The 18,315-nt window shown below is 52.0% G+C and overlaps 1 protein-coding gene across 9 annotated transcripts in view; it reads right to left on the reverse strand.

The window, feature by feature from the left end:
- Nucleotides 1-18,315, reverse strand: part of ATG7 (autophagy related 7) — a 223,788-nt gene extending 205,473 nt beyond the window's left edge. For 4 of the 9 annotated variants that reach the window (XM_008260431.5, XM_089306667.1, XM_070051102.2 and 1 more), the window contains exon 1: nt 18,161-18,307. The gene's annotated coding sequence lies outside the window, so the exon portion shown is untranslated. Of the gene's footprint in view, nt 1-18,160 lie in introns of all 9 variants that reach the window. The other 5 variants (XM_089306662.1, XM_089306663.1, XM_089306665.1 and 2 more) reach the window with 3 other exon arrangements.

Raw genomic sequence — 18,315 nt, forward strand, 5'->3', positions numbered from 1 at the left:
AATTCCAACCATTACCTGCTGTCCTAAAAGTAAGGCTTGCCCAGATGACCTGGACAGCACAGGGGAGATCTCGGTTCCTGATTAGCTTAGAAAGCTAAAAGATGACTTCTATCACATTTCAACACTACATTCAGACACACTCAAGGGAAGAAACTGCAGAGGCATCAATAGAAATGTGGCTCAATTTTATCCCAAACTAATTTTTAAAAATGTTATTTATTTATTTTCATCTTATTTGAAAGGCCAAGAGAGCAAGAATGAAAGAGAGATCATTCATCTGCTGGTTCACTCCCCAGATGCCCACAAGAGCCAGGGCTGGGTCAGGCAAAAGCCCAGAGCCTGGAACTCTAGCTGGGCCTCCAGGGCTGAAGTACCTGCACCATCATCAGCGGCCTCCCAGGGTACACATCAGCAGGCAGCTGGATGGGAAGCCAAGAGCCAGGACTAGAACCAGGCATGCTGATACGGGATGCGGGGGGATCCCAAGTGTTGACTCAGGCTGCTGCACCAAATGCCTGTCCCATTACTTCAAACTGTTTCTGGCACAGGATATGAAACCAGGGATCACACAAGACAGGATTGTGTCACTTCCAACAGCTCTGACGAGGAGTCAACACCATAATGACAAGAATCCCAGCAGCAATCAATCCAGTCGAGACGGACGTCAAACAACGGGGCACCTGGCTGAGCGACAGTACTCCCCACCCCTACCCTGGGCTGTGTCCACCCTCCAAACTCTGGGCAAGCTTCAGACATTCGCGAACATACAACTCAGTCCCACACAGCAGCCTCCAGGAGGGAGCTCAGGCAATCCCAGTGAGTGACCAGGACTGAAAGCTGCCGTCCAGCGGAGCTGGGGCTTTCCTTAGTGCTGCTCTTGAAGGTCAAATGCTCACGGGAAGGAAAGGTAACAGTAGCGGCCTCCCAGGAACGAACACAGAGAGGGGCAGAGGACGCGGTGTGTAAGCTCACTCTCACTGGATAACCTTTTTGCCTTTTAAATTTTGTATTGTGTATGAGGACATTCGGAAAAGTTCATGGAAAATGAAATTAAAAGATGAGTTTGGGCCGGCGCCGTGGCTCACTAGGCTAATCCTCCGCCTTACGGCGCCGGCACACCGGGTTCTAGTCCCAGTCGGGGCGCCAGATTCTGTCCCGGTTGCCCCTCTTCCAGGCCAGCCCTCTGCTGTGGCAAGGGAGTGCAGTGGAGGATGGCCCAAGTGCTTGGGCCCTGCACCCCATGGGAGACCAGGATAAGTACCTCGCTCCTGCCATCGGATCAGCGCGGTACGCCAGCCACGGCGCACCGGCCGCGGCGGCCACTGGAGTGTGAACCAACAGCAAAAGGAAGACCTTTCTCTCTGTCTCTCTCTCTCACTGTCCACAGATGAGTTTGGGGCTGGCACTGTGTTGTAGCAGGTTAAGCCACCACCTGCAACACCAGCATCCCATATGGATGCTAGTTCCAGTCCCGGCTATTCCACTTCCCATCCAGCTCCCTGCTAATGGCCTAGGAAGGACAGTGGAAGATGGCCCAAGTCCTTGGACCCCTGCACCATGTGGGAGACCCGGAAGAAGCTCCTGGCTCCTGGCTTTGGGCTGGCCCAGCCCTGGCCAATGCAGTCATTTGAGGAGTGAACCAGTGGATAGAAGAACTTGCTCTATGTCTCTCCCTCTCTCTCTCTGTCACTCTGTCTCTCAAATAAATAAATCTTTAAAATAAAATAAAGTAAAAATAAAAATGTTTATTTTGGTGTAAAGAATTCTTGAAATCCATGTAGTTTTTCTTCCAGAATCCTTGTAAGCTTCGATTTCATAAGTTTCTGCACCAAAACAAACAATTTTTTAAAGATTTTATTTACTTATTTGAGAGGTAGAGTTACAGACAGTGAGAGGGAGAAACAGAGAGAAATGTCATCTATCCATTGGTTCACTCCCAATTGACCACAATGGCTGGAGCTGTGCTGATCCGGAGCCAGGAGCCAGGAGCTTCCTCCAGGTCTCTCACATGGGTGTAGGGGCCCAAAACCTTGGGCCATCTTCTGCTTCCCCAGGCCATGGCAGAGAGCTGCATCAGAAGTGGAGCAGCCGGATCTTGGTATGCTGGCACTACAGGTGGTGGGTTTACCTGCTATGCCACAGCACCAGCCCCCCCTTTTTTTTTCTTACCACTGGGTTAGGACATTTGTCCTTTAGTTATTTTACCTAATCTTTTTGTAATTCTGCATACCAGGGTACTTCAGAAAGTTCATGCAAAGTGAAATTAAAAGATGTGTTTATGGGGCCAGCGCCATGGCGCAGTAGGTTAATCCTCTCTCTCTCTGCCTCTCCTTCTCTCTGTGTAAGTCTGACTTTCAAATAAATAAATAAATAAATAACTCTTTAAAAAAAAAAAAAAAAGGAACGATAAAGAAAAAAAGCCTCAATAACCGATCTCTTGGTTCCAAGAAATCGCACCTAGCATCTGAGGAGGTAACCTTACACAAAGCCTCATCTCACTCCTCTCTTTTCTGCACTCAGCACAGTGCCAAATATAATCAAGGCTCAGAAACGTTGACACAAAATAATAGCTCTCTTCTTCTACAAGAAGCCAATGGAACGGATGCAAAATGATAAGACAAGCTTCCGCAGGGTTTAAAAATTACTACTAGCCTGAGCTGTCCAAATAGGAAATAGATTGATCGGAAGGACAATGAATTTCCCATCAGGGGAAGTGTTCAGGCGTGTTTGCCAAGTGCAGCTGTGTAAAGGATCCCTGTGTCAGCAGGGAGGCGAGGCCAGCGGTTGGCAGGCTTTCCTGAAAGGGGGCAGACAGAAACTACTCAGGCTTCACAGGCCACAGACAGCTCCTGTTACATAATCCTCTGCCGCGTCTTTAAAGTATGTCTTACAACATCTGAAAAACATAAAATCATTCTTAGATCAGAGACAGCACAAAAGGAGGCCTTGGGCAGGAACTGACCACAGGATGGGGGTCTGATAACCCTTGGAACCAGATGATCTTAAAACCTGTTAATTTTTGATTCTTGAAGTTGTCAATAATATACTTTGTTTATAGAGACTACCACGCTTGAGACAATCTTTTTATTTAATTTAAAATTTTTATTCATTTTCATTTTATTTGAAAGGGCAGTGGGAGAGAGAGAGAGACTGAAAAGACAGAGACAGAGATGGATGGATGGATGGATGGATGGATGGATGGATGGAAGGAAGGAAGGAAGGAAGGAAGGAAGGAAGGAAGGGTCTTCCATCGGCCAGTTCACATTCCAAAGGCCCACAATAACCAAGGCCGGGCTAGGCTGAAGCCTGGAGCCTGGAACTTAACCCTTCCATGGGAGGCAGGAACCAAAGTGCTCGAGACATCCTCTGCTAGAACCCAGGGTGTCATCAGCAGGAAGCTGGACTGGAAGCAGAGCAGTCAGGACTCAAACCAAGTGTTGTGATCCAGACACAGGCAACTGCACCACGCGCCTGCCCTGACAGGATCTTTTAAAGGGCCGCAGAGCCCAGCAGGGGCTACTGAGGGCGAGGCGGACCCCATGGCCCGGTTCTAAGGCCACATTTGCAACTTGTCCCGCAGCAAACGGCTCTCGGTGAACAGGAGACCACGGCCTACACAGAACTCTGGCACACGCTGCGGCCCCACGGAGCCAGGATGGAGCGCGTGCGCTTTCGGGGAGGCCTGCGTCCGGGGCCGGCCACACCTCGGGCGCTTCCTTCCTGCTTTCTCCACGACGCCTGCCGCTGCCTTCAGCTTTTCTGTCCCCGTCAAATGGCCCTGCCAAGCCAGAGCTGCTCCCGGGCCTCTGCACCGCGAGCTGACAGCTGTCTCCACCTGAGAAGCATCCCCTCTTGGCATTTCTGCACATCCAGCGCCGCGGACCCCCCCCTCCGTCTGCACCCCTCGCGGCGGGCCGCGGTGGCAGTGCCTCACTTCTGTCTCTGTTACCCGTCTGCCTCCGGGCACGCTGTAATCTCCACACGTACACGGCAGTCTACACGCCGGTCCCCAGCAGAGCGGCTTTCCAGCTTCTCAAGACGAATGCTGGGAACCTCCCAGAGGTCACTCCCAGCGAGAGGAGCAGTTTCAGCACCCAGAGTTCCCTGCTACGTTCACCAGGTGGAACAAGACGGGGGAGGGAAGTTACAGCACTTAACTCCAGGGTGGGGTGGGCTGCTGGCTGAGACGGGGACAAGAGGCCTTCCAGGGGCTGGAAGCTACAGGGTACACGCCTGTGTGAAAGCCAGGAGCTACGGACAAGGAGCTTCAAATCATGTGTGGGAAAAGGGAATTAAAAAAAAAAAAAAAGGGAATCAAATTTTGGGACACAAAAATTGTCAAGTCTATGCAAAATTTCTGCACAATATGCATTTCTCATGAACTTACCTAGAAAAAAAGGTATTAAAAAAAAAGAGAGAGAGAGCGAGATCTTCCATCTACTGGTTCACTCCTCAAATGCCCCAAAAGTCTCATCTGGGCCAAGCTGAAGCAAGGAGCCAGGAACTCTGTCTGGGTCTTCCCAGTGGGAGGCAGGGAGCCAATCACTTAGCCAGCACCTGCTGGCTCCCAGGGTGCCCATTAGCAGGAAGCTGGGACTGGGAACGGAGCTAGGGCTGAACACAGGACTCCACCAGGACTGAACCCAGCACTCCACCAGGACTGAACCCAGCACTCCACCAGGACTGAACCCAGCACTCCATCAGGACTGAACTCAGGACTCCATCAGGACTGAACAAGCACTCTATCAGGACTGAACTCAGCACTCCACCAGGACTGAACCCAGCACTCCAACAGGACTGAACAAGCACTCTATCAGGACTGAACTCAGCACTCCAACAGGACTGAACTCAGCACTCCGTCAGAACTGAACTCAGCACTCCATCAGGACTGAACTCAGCGCTCCATCAGGACTGAACACAGCACTCCAACAGGACTGAACTCAGCACTCCATCAGGACTGAACTCAGCACTCCATCAGGACTGAACACAGGACTCCATCAGAACTAAACTCAGCACTCCATCAGGACTGAACTCAGTACTCCCTCAGGACTGAACACAGGGCTCCATCAGGACTGAACTCAGCACTCCATCAGAACTAAACTCAGCACTCCATCAGGACTGAACACAGGGCTCCATCAGAACTAAACTCAGCACTCCATCAGGACTGAACTCAGCACTCCCTCAGGACTGAACACAGGGCTCCATCAGGACTGAACTCAGCACTCCATCAGGACTGAACACAGGACTCCACCAGGACTGAACTTAGCACTCCATCAGGACTGAACAAGCACTCCATCAGGACTGAACTCAGCACTCCATCAGAACTAAACTCAGGACTCCACCAGGACTGAACCCAGCACTCCACCAGGACTGAACTCAGCACTCCATCAGGACTGAACACAGGACTCCACCAGGACTGAACCCAGCACTCCACCAGGACTGAACTCAGCACTCCATCAGGACTGAACACAGCACTCCAACAGGACTGAACTCAGCACTCCATCAGGACTGAACAAGCACTCTATCAGGATTGAACTCAGCACTCCATCAGGACTGAACTCAGCACTCCATCAGAACTAAACTCAGGACTCCACCAGGACTGAACTTAGCACTCCATCAGGACTGAACAAGCACTCCATCAGGACTGAACTCAGCACTCCATCAGAACTAAACTCAGGACTCCACCAGGACTGAACCCAGCACTCCACCAGGACTGAACTCAGCACTCCATCAGGACTGAACACAGGACTCCACCAGGACTGAACCCAGCACTCCACCAGGACTGAACTCAGCACTCCATCAGGACTGAACACAGCACTCCAACAGGACTGAACTCAGCACTCCATCAGGACTGAACAAGCACTCTATCAGGATTGAACTCAGCACTCCATCAGGACTGAACTCAGCACTCCATCAGAACTAAACTCAGGACTCCACCAGGACTGAACTCAGCACTCCATCAGGACTGAACTCAGCACTCCATCAGGACTGAACTCAGGACTCCATCAGGACTGAACACAGCACTCCATCAGGACTGAACTCAGCACTCCATCAGGACTGAACTCAGGACTCCATCAGGACTGAACACAGCACTCCATCAGGACTGAACTCAGCACTCCATCAGGACTGAACACAGCACTCCATCAGAACTAAACTCAGCACTCCATCAGGACTGAACTCAGGACTCCAACAGTAGGTGCAACATCCCAACTGGCATCTTAACCACCAGGCCAAACACATGGCCCCTTTATGAACTTTTTCAAAATTTTTTACAGCAAAATACACTTGTCTTTTAATTCCATTTGCATGAACTTCTAGAATTTTCCTTGCATTGAAGATCAGGTTACTTTACCATGTGTACATCATATCTGAACAAAAGCACAGAACAGAATCCCCTACATTCACGGCACAGCGATCCTTCAAAGAACCCCCATGCAGTCAATCAACAGCTAGCAGATGAGCCACTTAAATCCAGCTCTGGTGAAAAGAAATCCTTTGCTCTAAATTGGAAGCCTCAATGAAACATCATTTCTGTAACATCTCCTGGCATTTTGTTATTAAAGACACTGAAGATGAAGGCATTTTGGCTTTGCTGCTTACAAAATTAATTGAAGCAGAAGTGCTTCCTGGGGCGAGGCTGGCAACCGTTCTCCCTCCACAGGAGTCTAATGGGATTGGAGACAGCAGATACCAGGCCAGGGCAGGACTGTCAGGGACGAGAAGTGAAGTTGTGAAAATAAACAACTATAGAGAAAAAAAAAAAAAGCCAAAACAAAGCAACTGATCTTTAGGGAAACCAACCCTTAGGAGGGCAGGTGAACAGCCGAGCCTGACAATACTGAAAATTCTCTTGGACGTTCCTGTTTTCAAAGGTTCAGAGAAAGGGTGTTAAATCAGAGGGAGTGCTGCAACAGCCCATCAGGAAGCCAGTCTGCAGGCAGCTAAGCCCTCACAGGGGTTTCAGCTCCTCGCTTGCTCACTCCCTGGGAAGCTCTCACCCTGCACCCTGATCTGGTCTGTAAGAAATAGGCAGTCAGGCCTAACCCAGACAGGCACTGGGAGGGCCAACGGAGAACGCAGGCGGCACGCCAGCTGTGGTGCCTCCCACAGGGGAGGCAGGCAGTGGCCGGCACCTGCTGTCTGTGCTCTGGTCACCACCCCGTGTCTGCCGACAGTCCTGACTCCCACGGCTCAGCTTCCCTGAAAAACACCCCGCCTCCCTCTCAGGAGTCCTGCAGTGGCTGCAGTGGCATCATGAAAATGGAGCTGCTCAGGCTCCGGCAGCTCATCCAGGAGCCAAAGGAACAAGTGCGAAGGGGCGGGGCACTCCGCTCAGCTTCTCAGAGGGCACGGGGCTGGTCACCTAGCAGAAGCGCCAGGATGAAGGGCCACAAGTTGGCTCTCAAGGACCCTCTCTGGGCCGAGACGGAGCACAGGCTTCTGCTCGCCTTTTCCCAGCTGCAGGGCTGCAGGCTCTGGCAGTCATTTAAAAAAGCTACAACCCAAGCGAAAAGCAGGGCGGTTCCCAGGTGCCTGTGAACAAAAGGCAGCTGCGGGGTGGGGCCGCCTTGGCCTCTGGAACCCAGTGCACTTCTGTGGGCTGGTGAAGCGCTGCCCCGTCAGGAGCTCTGCAGACAACACACAAGGCTGCAAAAAGGCCTTCTCTGCCGAAAGGGGGCCGGGGAGGAGGCCTCCACCTGAAGGATGAAAATGCAGGACTCCCGCAGGGAACCAGCCTGGCCCAGAAGCCTCGCTTCCTCTTAAAAACTACCTGAGCCAAGATGCCCCTAAGCCAAACTAATGTCTCCACAAGACATCAAGTCACCAGGATGCCCAAGACAGCTTGTTCTGTGACCGTGCTGCCAGCTGCTCCTGTGGTCCCAGCTGACCACATGAGGCCAGGAGGATGGCTGGGATGGGGGTGGGAGGGGCTGTGTCCCTCACTTCCTCCGAGCCACCTGGACCCCTGCAGAACCCGCATTATTTGCATCCACAGACCAGTGGATGAAGGTTTTGCTCCCAGGCATCACTGTACAATCAGAAAATGGCACCCTTTCTCCAAGACATTTTATTTATTTTAGAAAAGTACTGTGTGGGGCTGGCACTGTGGCATAGCAGGTAAAGCTGCCAACTGCAGGGCTAGCTTCCCATACGGATGCCGGTTCGAGTCCCAGCTGCTTCTCTTCCCACTCAGCTCTCTGCTATGGCCTGGGAAAACAGTGGAAAATGGCCCATGTCCTTGGGCCCCTGCACCCGCATGGGAGACCTGGAAGAAGCTCCTGGCTCCTAGCTTCAGATTGGCCTAGCTCCAGCCATTGCGGCCATTTGGGGAGTAAAACCAGCAGAAGCAAGACCTCTCTCTCTCTCTGCCTCTACTTCTCTGTAACTCTGCCTTTCAAATAAATAAGTAAATCTGAAAGGAAGAAAGGAAGGAAGGGAGGGAGGGAGGAAGGGAACTGCAATGAGGCCAGCACTGTGGCACAGGAGGTTAAGCCACTGCCTGCAGCACTGGCATCCTATATAGGAGGTGGTTCAAGTCTCAGCTGCTCCACTTCTGATCCAGCTCCCTGCTAATGAGCTTGAGAATGCAGCAGAGGATGGCCAAAGTCCTTGGGCCCCTGCACCCATGTGGGAGACCCGGCTTCAGCTTGGCCCAGCTCCAGTCATTGAGGCCATTTGGGGAACAAAACAACGGAAGGAAGACCTCTCTCTGTCTCTATAACTCTGCCTTTCAAATAAGTAAAATAAATCTTTAAAAAAAAAGTTTTGTGATATGTGGATTAGGTTAGCTCACGACATTTTACTCCTGTCTACCAGAAAACTGTCATTACAAATATCTGCCTATGAAACATCCCCATGGACTTACCCCAAAGGGTAAAGCTAAAACCTTGCCATGGGGCTACAAATCCCATTAAGCTGGGTGGTACTAATGCATCTTATGTGCTAAATTGATCATATTAAGTGTGTAACTGATCATATAGATAGGATTAAGTGTCAAAGGGATCACATAAATAAGATCAAGTGTCTGGTAATAACAACAGATAGAGTTAAAAAGGAGAGAATGTTCCAACATGGGAAGCAGTTCACACAGCAGACTCATAGAAGGACAAATGCCCTGAACGGCACTATGACCTCAGAATCAGCCTCAAGACATTCGGATCTGGCTGGAAAGCCCATGAGAGCATTTTGGCATGGAAAGCCAAGACACTGGCAAGAAATGATCTACATGAAGGATCTCTGTGAGACCCCAGTGGAAAGAAGGGGCCATCAAAGGAGGTACTTTTCTCTGGAGAGGAGAACTTCCACTTTGCATGTCGCCCTATCTAAATAAGGTTGGAGTTTGTGGACTCAAAAGGCCTCCATAGCCTTGGCAGCTCATGGTAAGAGCCTCGGGTGACCACTGACGTCATAAATAAGAATGTCAATTGTTAAATCAACGACAGGAGTCACTGTGCACTTGCTCCTCATGTAGGACCTCTGTCCTTAATGAGCTGTACTATGAGAATTAACTGTAAAACTGTTTTCAAACAATCTTTATACTTTGTGTGTCTGTGGGGTGCAAATTGTGGAAATCTTTACTTAGTGGGGCCAGGGCTGTGGCGTAGCGGGTAAAGCCGCTGCCTGCAGTGTTGGCATCCCATATGGGCGCTGGTTCATGTCCCAGCTGCTCCACTTTCGACCCAGTTCTCTGCTATGGCCTGGGAAAGCAGTAGAGGATGGCCCAACTCCTTGAGCCCCTTCTCCTGCGTGGGAGACCCAGAGGAAGCTCCTGGCTCCTGGCTCCTGGCTTCGGATTGGCACAGCTCCAGCCATTGCAGCCTTCTGGGGAGGGAACCAGCGGATGGAAGACCTCTCTCTCTCTCTCTCTCTCTCTCATACTCTCCTTCTCTCTGTGTAACTCTGCCTTTCAAATAAATAAATAAATCTTTAAAAAACCAGAAATTTGCATTCATTAAATTAAAGCTTTCTTTAAAAAATGTGCCTATGATATAAACAGAACATCTTTTTTTAAAAAAAAAAGATTTATTTATTTGTTTGAGAAGTAGAGTTACAGATAGTGAAAGACAGAGACAAAGAGAAAGGTCTTCCTTCCGTTGGTTCACTCCCAGATAGCCGCAACGGCCGGAGCTACGCTGATCCAAAGCCAGGAGCCAGGAACTTTTTCCAGGTCTCCCATGCGGGTGCAGGGGCCCAAGCACTTGGGCCATCTTCTACTGCTTTCCCAGGCCATAGCAGAGAGCTGGATTGGAAGAGGAGCAGGTAGGACTAGAACCGGTGCCCATATGGGATGGCGGCACCGCAGGCAGAGGATTAACCAAGTAAGCCATGGCGCCAGCCCCCAAAACATCCTTTGATGTGGGCTGCTGCACATGCAAAACCTACACCACTGTCTAAAGCAGGCCTGAGTAATCACCAGAGACCAGAATAGTTTCTTCAAGAAAAAAATCAGTATAGAGTAAGCACATTTTTTGCCTTGATCAGAACAGAATTAGAGACACAGGCTACTGGACCTCGGGAATGTCTCTGATCAGGCTGCTCTTGCAATCCTTGCAGACAAGACAAAGACACAGGAATGGATACTGAGCAGAGACATGAAAAAGTGATGAAACAATTTTATTGGAGGAGAGGCTGGTTGTGTAATAAGTTAGTGTTCCTTAGAAAGGAACTAAGAAGGCTAAGCCTGTGTCTCGGACTTTGGCCCTGTCCTGTTTATTTTCACTGTATTTAGCCACATGGATGGAATCACCTCCCTGACTCCCAACCTCCTCGTCAGGTCAACTGTCCTCTGTCATGTCTGCACCTCTGGGGGCAGGGGCAACTGTCTTGCCTATATGTGAAGGTCAGTCTTTCCTAGTAGAACAGAACTTGCATGGGAAAGGGACCATGTCTGCTTTTCATCCCCACCCCCACCCATCCCGCCACTGCTTTCCAGCATTTGCTGCAGCCCTAGCAGCTAGGAGGTGCCAGAAAGATGGCAGGAAGGAAAGATGCACAGAGCCAAGCAGCTCCAAGTCACACCACAGAAGTGGGTGACAGCCAAACAATGAAGATAATGTGAAATTAGGTGAAAAGTGATGCTTTGCATCTCAGCAAAGATCTGTTCTTCCTCCCTCACTCTCTCCCTTCCTTTCTTTTAGACGACAGGGAAAGAACTCCCATCTGCTAGTTCACTCTCCAATGCCTGCAATGGCCAGAGCTGGACCAGGCCAAAGCCGGGAGCCAGGAACTCAATGCAGGTCTCCCGTGTGGGTGCCAGGAACACAATTACTAAGGCCACTTCTGCTTCCTTCAGTCTTCCTTCTGTGGCCCTGTGGCTGCCCCACTACGGGGCAAGACTACGGGAAAAGACAGGTTTACAGCGAAGGTTTGGGGCTTGCTGAGTTTGAGGGCAGCATTCAGAAGAGATCTGGGCTCCGGAGTAGGGGTCATGGGTACATAAATGAAGGTGAATCCAGGGGTAAATAGAAAGCAGAGGCTTGGGAGACAAAGGAAAGCAAAGCCCTCACTCGCAGGGCAGAGCAGGCAGAGCGGGCAGAGCAGGACTGGTCGCCTCAGTGAAGGGACATCAGCGTGTCAGAGCGGCCAGCGCTGGGTTTGGCAGCACTGGGCTCTGAGGATTCAGGGAGAACAGGTTTGTGGAGTAGTGGGGCAGCCACAGGGCCACAGAAGGAAGACTGAAGGAAGCAGAAGTGGCAATGATGTGGGTGAGGCAGAGTCGGGAAGGGATGAGGCGCTAAGAGCGGCAAACACCCAAGCCACACACACTGCCCAAAGCCTAGCATCTTCCATGCCGATTCGGCATGGCTGAAGGCCCAGCACACCCACTCCTCGGCGTGCAGCCAAGCCTCACTCTCCATCCTGCTGCAGGCACGGCAACACCTTCCTGGAGACCATCACGCGTGCTGCGGCCCCACCCCCAGTCCCGGCTCCTTTGGGTCATCATCAGGCCCTGCCCTGAACACCACCCCCACCCTCCAAGAGGATGACCCCAGCCTGGGTGGGGGAATTCTCTCTCTTGATAGTGCATGTCCGAGTGCGTACTATCTTTCTGCCTTTCAATAAATGCTCCTCTTGTGTTCACCTCTACCTACGTCTCCCGGTTCTTTTCTTAGAAGCAGGAAGACAAGAACCTGGACTAAGTCTACCTGGAGCCAGCCAGGGCTCTCCATCCCCACAAAGCAACACCAGACAAATCTTCCGAGCAGTGTGTCTGGGAGGAGGAGGAGGCGGCGGCCTGAGGGGCCCGGCAGAGTGTGGTGGGAAGGTGTCCTGTCTTCCCAGAACGGCAGTAAGCCGAGGTTACTTTGAAATGAGAAGTGTTTATGAATAAGGAAATGAACACATGGTTGACCCAGGCTCTGAGGCACAGGAGGAGATGGGGTCAAGCCAGAGAGGGAGAACAAAACTCCAAGTGAGGGTCGGTGGGAGACATCCACGAAGGGCAGGGAGGAAGATGCGCACGCTCAGCCCATGGCGGCAAACTTCACGAAGCACAGGGCACGGCAGGAGGCTGAGAGCCACAAAACCACGCGTGAAGAAAGATCAGAGCTCGGAGAGCTGTGCGAGGACACCCGGGAGCCCCAAGGGCCTGGCTGACCTGTGTGGTGACACAGCACGAGGCCTCTTTAAAAAGTTTCTGGGAAAAAGAAATTAAAAGTATGGGTTTGGTAGGAAACAACTTTTTCATAATACATAGAAAATGTGCATAAGAAAACTATGTGCAGATTTTTTAAAAATTTTACATCAAACCAAACATACTTTTAATCCCATGTTTGTGTGAACCTTTGGGTAACCTAGCGTGCAAATGCTGACGGCATGCTGTGTCTGCCTTGGGTAAGCCAGGAAAGCACAGAGCTGGCCTCACGGCAGGACTCCTGCAGGAAGCAGGCATCCTTCCACACCACGCCCTCAGACACAGAGACAGGCTGCAAGGCTGGTAGCCAGGACGGGCAAGGCAGGGAAGGAAAGCCAAAGGGGATCCGTCTGGAACTGGACGGCCACCCAGTGACCAGGCTGTTACCCCATCTGCCAAGACCACGGAACGCACGCTGTCCACACAGAGCAGCGCCACTTTATTCTTCCTTGATTACACAAGAAGGTCTTAACTACACTGAGGAAGCAGGACGCCAGGAGGTGGAGAGGAGAGGAAGAGGACGGTGTTCATTAGTGAGCTTCACTCGCAAGGATTAAAGTGAAGGAGAGGCCAACGGGCTTCACTATAAAACCTGAGGAGGCCAGGGATGACCAACAGGAGACACAGAGCCAGGAACTCTGTGACTGCCTCTTCCCAGAGTCCTCAACGCCGGCAACACCCCAGAGTCTAGGCTCCCTCCCTTGTCATCTAACCAGTCATCAAGCCCAGCAAATGTCACCTCCTTTATCTCTCAAACTGATCCACCCTGCTCCACTGCCACAGGCACGGGTTCTGTCCAGGCCCTCATCTTGTCACCTGAATCCGCTGCAGGGCCCTGACAGGTCTCCTGTAGATCCTGCCCTGGGAATGCAGTCACCACACTGCCACCCGGGAACCAAAACAGCGAGACCAGTCACGCTCAGGTTAAAATTCTCCAGTCCCCAGCTCTCCACCCCTATGCTTTAAAAGTAAATCCAAATTTCCTAGCCTGACAATATTAACTGCTACTGTTTTATTGAGTTTTTTTTTTTTTTTTTTTGAAGATGTATCAATTTATTTGAAAGGCAGAGTTACAGAGAGAGGGAGAGATGTTCTGGCCACTGGTTCACTCCCCAGCTGGTCACAATGGCCACGGCTGGGCCAGGCGGAAGCCAGGAGTTTCATCCAGGTCTCTCACATGGGTGGCAGGGTCCCAAGTGCTAGGGACATCTTCAACACTCTCTCATTAGTAGGGAGCTGGACCAGAAGTAGAGCAGCCACTGTGTCCACTGGGAATGCTGACATCGCAGGCACCTGCTTAACCTTCTGTGTCACAACACCTGCCCTTGGAGTGTTTATTTGCAATCTACCTACCAGTGCAAAGTAAGTAACGATATCACTGCATTTAATTTATATATCCCCTTCTCACAGCTGAGCGAACTGGAGCTGAGAGAGGAAATGACTTGGCCAAGGTGACAAAACCAGTTCTGTGGCAAAGCTCACGCTGGGATACATGGATCTGACTCTAAAATCACTACCCTTAGCACGTGAAGGCCACAGATCCTCCCCCGTGCACTTCTTTCCCTGCCCAGTCACCCCTACCCTGCAACACTGCACGGCAATTCCTGTGGGCCACTTGCAGGCCACGCATTCTCGCCTACGACCTTCCGCACTCTTCACCTGCACATCCTTGAGGCCTGGGATAAAGCAATGCCTCCTCATGGAAGCCTTCTCTGATGCGTCAGCTTGGCTTACACGCACCCCAGCTCCCCCTCTACCACACCTCTGCAACACCACATACCACATCACTCTTACCTAGCTCCTAGTTTTATTCATAGTGGATTAATTAATTAATTTTGAATTGTAAGTACACTTGCCAAGTTTAAAGAATACACCTATGGGGTCAGCACTGTGGCCTACTGGGTTAAAGCCCCAGGCTGCAGTGCCGGCATCTGATATGAGTACCGGTTCAAGTCCCGGCTGTTCCTCTTCCAATCCAGCTCTCTGCTATGGCCTGGGAAAGCAGTGGAAGATGGCCTGAGTCCTTGGGCCCCTGCACCCGCGTGGGGGTCCTGGAGAAGGCTCCTGGCTCCTGATCAGCTCAGCTCTGGCCACTGCGGTCATTTCAGGGATGGGCCAGTGGAATGGAAGACCACTCTCTCTCTCTCTCCCTGGCTCTACCTCTCTCTATAACTCTTCCAAATAAAATAATTTTTTTAAAAAATAAAGAATACACCTAACTGACCAGACAGCCATCTCAGAAAAGAACTGAGAACCCAGTCTGCACCCGGACTAGTTGTTATATACATGGGTGCGGGCCCATCGTTTCTCCTCCCCCTCTCCTTCCTCCGGGATATCGGTTGAGCTTCTTTAGGACAGGGCTGTGGGTCTTCCTCATTGTTGTGCTCCCAACCAATAACACAGGGTCAGGGTCAGGCACAGAGCAGAGGCTTAGCCAATGTTCATGCTTATCCTCTATAATGGGAAGCTGGCCAGCGTCAGAAAAAGGAACCTGTGGTTGAAAAACAGAGTCCAGCACTCGTTCTTAAATGGTTTCAAAACAACCGCAGCTGAGAGCAGGGAGGACTCACCCATGGAAAACGGACGGGGAGGGGAAGGGAAGGGAGGCAGCAGAAGCAGGGAGCAGAGGGCTGCAGCTGAGACCCACCGGCAGGCAATTTAACAAGCCCAGTGCCTAGGTGGGGACCAGGGGAACAGTCTGGCAATGGGGGCCCTCACGAGTCTGGCTTCTGCTTCATTTAGGTGTTAGCTCAATGGTCACCTCTTCAGGGGACTCATCCTGACCAGCTAGCAGAGGTTTACTTTCATCTACCTGAAAAATAAAGCAAGATAGAGCTTCCATCTGCTGGCCCACTCCAAAAGTCTGCAATAACCAGCACAGGGCCAGCCCACAGCCAGGAACTCCACCCCACCATGTGGGTGGCAGGGGCCCAAGCACTTGAGTCATCATCTCCCAGGATATAGTAGTAGGAAGCCAGCTGGAAAGTGGAGCCATGGGGACTCAATCCAGCACTCTGATCCGAGATGCAGCTTAACCTGCCGTGCCACAAGACCTCCCGCCCCTCTCCCCAGCTAGCTTTTAAAATAGCTCCTTTTGGGCCAGCGTTGAGGCACAGCAGGGAAAGCTACCACCCGTGATACAAACATCCCATATGGGTGCAGGTTCCACTTCTGATCCAGCTACCTGCTAATGGCCTGGGAAAAGTAACAGAAGTTGGTCCAAGTGTTTGGGCCCCGGCCACCCATGTGAGAGCCCCAACCAAGGCTCCTGGCTTCGGCCTCACCCAGCCTTGGTCATTGTGGCCATCTGTGGAATCAATCAACAGATGGAAGATCTCTTTTTCTCTCTGTGTGTGTCTCTCTCTGTAACTCTTTCAAACAAATAAATCTTTAAAAATAAAACTGCTTCTTCTGTTTCCACAAAAAAGTCTATCCCATTTCTCTGTGCCTGTTTTGGTCACACTCATCGAGATCTGAAACATCTGCCACCCTTACAAGTGTGTTTATTGGCCATCACTACCACCACCACTGCCGTGCGAGAGGTAGGCTCCATGAAACAAGCATTTTTTCTTTTTTACTGCTGAACACCAGTCCCTACAATAATACCTGGCACGCACAGGCATGTAAATACTCACTTTATTTCGTCACTCAACAAATAGTTAGTGGGCATGTGTGTGCATGTGCGTACTTGAAAAGTTCATGGAAAATGGGACTACAAAACAAGTTTATTTGGGGGCAAAAAAAATCTTGAAATCCACGCATTTCTTCCAAAAGTTCACAAAAAATGTGCGCAGGGGTGGGGGTCTGCCCTAGCAGGTAAGACATCAGCTGCCATGCCTGCAGCCAGAGGGCTTGTTCCCCGTTCCAGCTGCCGGCTACTGTGCACCACGGGAGGCAGCAGGTGCCGGCTCAGGGGGTTGGGTTCGTCCCATCCATGGGGGAGACCTGGACTGGGCTCCTGGCTCCTGGCTTTGTCTTGGCCCAGCTCTGGCTGTCGGGCATTTGGGGAGTAAAACAGCAGATGTGGGTCCTACGTTTATGTCTCATAAACAAATAAACAAACAACTTTGAATTCAGTTTTCCCACAAACTTTCTGAAGGACCCTCACACAACGCTAGGCATTGGTTCTATATCCTGGGGATGTCACAGCACATAAAACAGGACAAGATTCTTTTGTTGCCGGGCTTACTATGCGTGGATGAATATGCTTAGCATTGCCAAGGAAAGGCATGAAGAGGAAGACGACGTAGCAGCTTCCAAAGCACAGGGCAAGGAAATCGAAGGGGAGCCCCGTGAGCCTGAGGGACGCACAGCGGGATGACTCGGATTACCAGGAACCGCCTACAGCTCAACCTAAAACTTTTCTGCGTCAGATCTGGGTGAGGGCGAAGCCGGAGCACACAACCCCAAGCGCTGAGCGTTCCGTCCCTGAGGAAATCAGTGAGGCCATGCAAGAAATGCCAGTCGTCGGCGCGAGAGGGAGTCTGGGACACAGAGGCCCCACACTGGCGGCCACAGATACGCCTGATTCCCGTCCTGCAGGATTAACAACCAAAAACCGAAGGGCAGGTGTGCAGCGGCTAAGACGGCGCTGGGACTCCAGCGTCCGCACGGGGGGATCCGGGTCTGTGTCCAGCCTCCAGTCCCCACCCCAGCTTCCTGCTAGTGTGCAGGAAGGCAGCAGGCGATGGCTCAGGGGCGTGGGTCCCTGCCACGCGCATGGCAGACCTGGACGCGGTTTCTGGCTGTCTTGGCCCAGCTCTAGCTACTGGGCATTGGGGCGAGAAGGATGGGATGCAAGCTTGCTTTCTACGTCTCTCTTCCTTTCTCTCTTTCAAAGAAAACTAAACAAAATGAACTCATCCCCACTGTGTGAAAATCAGATTACTGCGCGCACACACACGCAAAACGGAGCTTGGGTTTCACTTCTCTAACACACGCGTTGGTGCTGCGCATAGCAAACTCAATGCGGCACCCATGACAGCTTGACACTACTTCCGACGAAGCAACTGTCTCGCCCCGACTTTTTCTCATCTGACTTCCTCTTGCAAGCACGAGCTCGTAACCCCCGCACCACACCACGGATGGAGAACCCCAGTTCAGCAGAGCCCTTACGGAGCAGCCCGACTTCCACCCCCGCACTTCACGAACGACGGATTCTCATTCCCGTCTCCCAGACGAGGGGGAGCAGCTCAGACGGGGAGGGCGTGCCAGTCACACAGCGAACCAGGGCAGGGCCAGGAGAGGCCGCGGACGGCTCAACACCGCAGACGCCGGGCTCTCCCTCTCAGAGGCCGGGAGGGACGACGTGGGCAACCGGCAGGGCTGACCCGCGAGGGGACGTGGCCGAAAGGCAGCCGGAGTTAGTAACTGCCTGGAGGTGGAAGGACCTCCCAGCGCGTCCGGAGGAGGACCCTGTGACCGCCTGCTTCGCTCGTCCGCCGCCGAGCGCTCCCCTTGCGTCCAGACCCCCAAAATCGCCCTCACCAGCCCCTACTCCTCTCAGGCCCTCCGCGGCTCACTTACCGCCACTCAACTTCCGGCAACCACAGCGCCGCCCGCAGCGCGCACGCCGATGACGCAACACGGCCCCGCCCCCGCCTGCCTGGGAGAATGGCGCGCGTGCGCACAGGCGCTAGCGCCTGCCGAGGGGGAAATGCGTCCCTAGCACCAGAATAAAT

The sequence above is a fragment of the Oryctolagus cuniculus genome, chromosome 10 (genome assembly GCF_051225735.1).
Source record: "Oryctolagus cuniculus isolate XC-2025 breed Fujian yellow rabbit chromosome 10, ASM5122573v1, whole genome shotgun sequence".
Taxonomy (NCBI): domain Eukaryota; kingdom Metazoa; phylum Chordata; class Mammalia; order Lagomorpha; family Leporidae; genus Oryctolagus; species Oryctolagus cuniculus.